Raw genomic sequence first — 1,250 nt, forward strand, 5'->3', positions numbered from 1 at the left:
GAATAAATATATGAAAAATGCTCCGCATCACAAGCCATTCGTGAAATGCAAATTAAAACCACATTGTAACATCATCTCATCCCACAAAGAATGGCTATCATAAAGAAATAACAAACCAACAAATGTTGTTGAGGGTATGGGGAAAAAGGAACCCTTCTCCACTCCTGGTGGGAATGTAGATTGGTGTAACCATTGTGGTAATCAGTATGGAGACTCCGTAGAAAAGTTGGTCTGGAAATTCCGTTTAAACCAGCAATTCCATTACAGGGAATTTTTGCAGAGGATCTGAAAACATCATATCATAGGGATATATGTGAGACTATGTTTATAGCAGCACAATTTGTGATAGCCAAATCTTGAAAACAACCAAGATGCCCATCACCTGAGGAGTGGTTGAGAAAGATGTGGTATTTTTATGCTATGGAGTATTATTAAGCCATTAAGAATGATAAACTGCAAAACTTTATATTGAAGTGGATGCCACTTGAACATATACTCATAAGTGAAATAAACCAGACACACATGTGTAAATTCATATAGTCTCCCTAGTATAAGTACTTCAAAGAAGAAATACAAATAGAAAGATATAATACAATTAAAAGATAGCAGGAAGTCAAGGACTATCTATTCAAGAGAGGGAAAGGAGAAGAGCTAGGAAACATGACAATGTCAAGCCATACAGTTATATGTAAAAGATGAGTGAGTCAATGATCCTGAGAATATTCAGAAGATTTTTTAATCTAGCAGTTAACTGGAAAGATTCTCACTCTGACTATGTATACTGATACCTGTGAACTAAGCTACAGCACTGCAGACGTTACTTTGTAAAAGTAGTTTCCTGTTTGGAGTGCCTGTCATTATGGTATTCTGTATATGGGCGGCTTGTCATGACATGCCAGTTATTGCTGTGATGTCTCTCAGGTAAGTGGATGTTCAAGAAGAAGGTGGTGGTGAAGGAAAGCAAGAGACAGGAAAAGGAATATTGTGGGACTGTCCTGCTTCAAGGTTATATATTGGGAGATTTTTGGACTTATGTGCAAACATGAGAAGTATAGAATTCTTCATCCAATTTCTAAAATATAATCTTATTTTTAAATGTTTTTTAGCATATTCTGTAGACTTAAAGTTCAACATATCAATACTTGATTAAAAATACCTGCTCTTTATTATGCCTAAGATGTTTGAAATGCAGTGAGATAGTGAGGTTAAGCTTAATAGCCTAAATCGTTTGATAATAACAATAAGCTTGT

The sequence above is a fragment of the Octodon degus genome, unplaced genomic scaffold, assembly GCF_000260255.1.
Source record: "Octodon degus isolate 3935 unplaced genomic scaffold, OctDeg1.0 scaffold00575, whole genome shotgun sequence".
In the NCBI taxonomy this organism is placed as follows: domain Eukaryota; kingdom Metazoa; phylum Chordata; class Mammalia; order Rodentia; family Octodontidae; genus Octodon; species Octodon degus.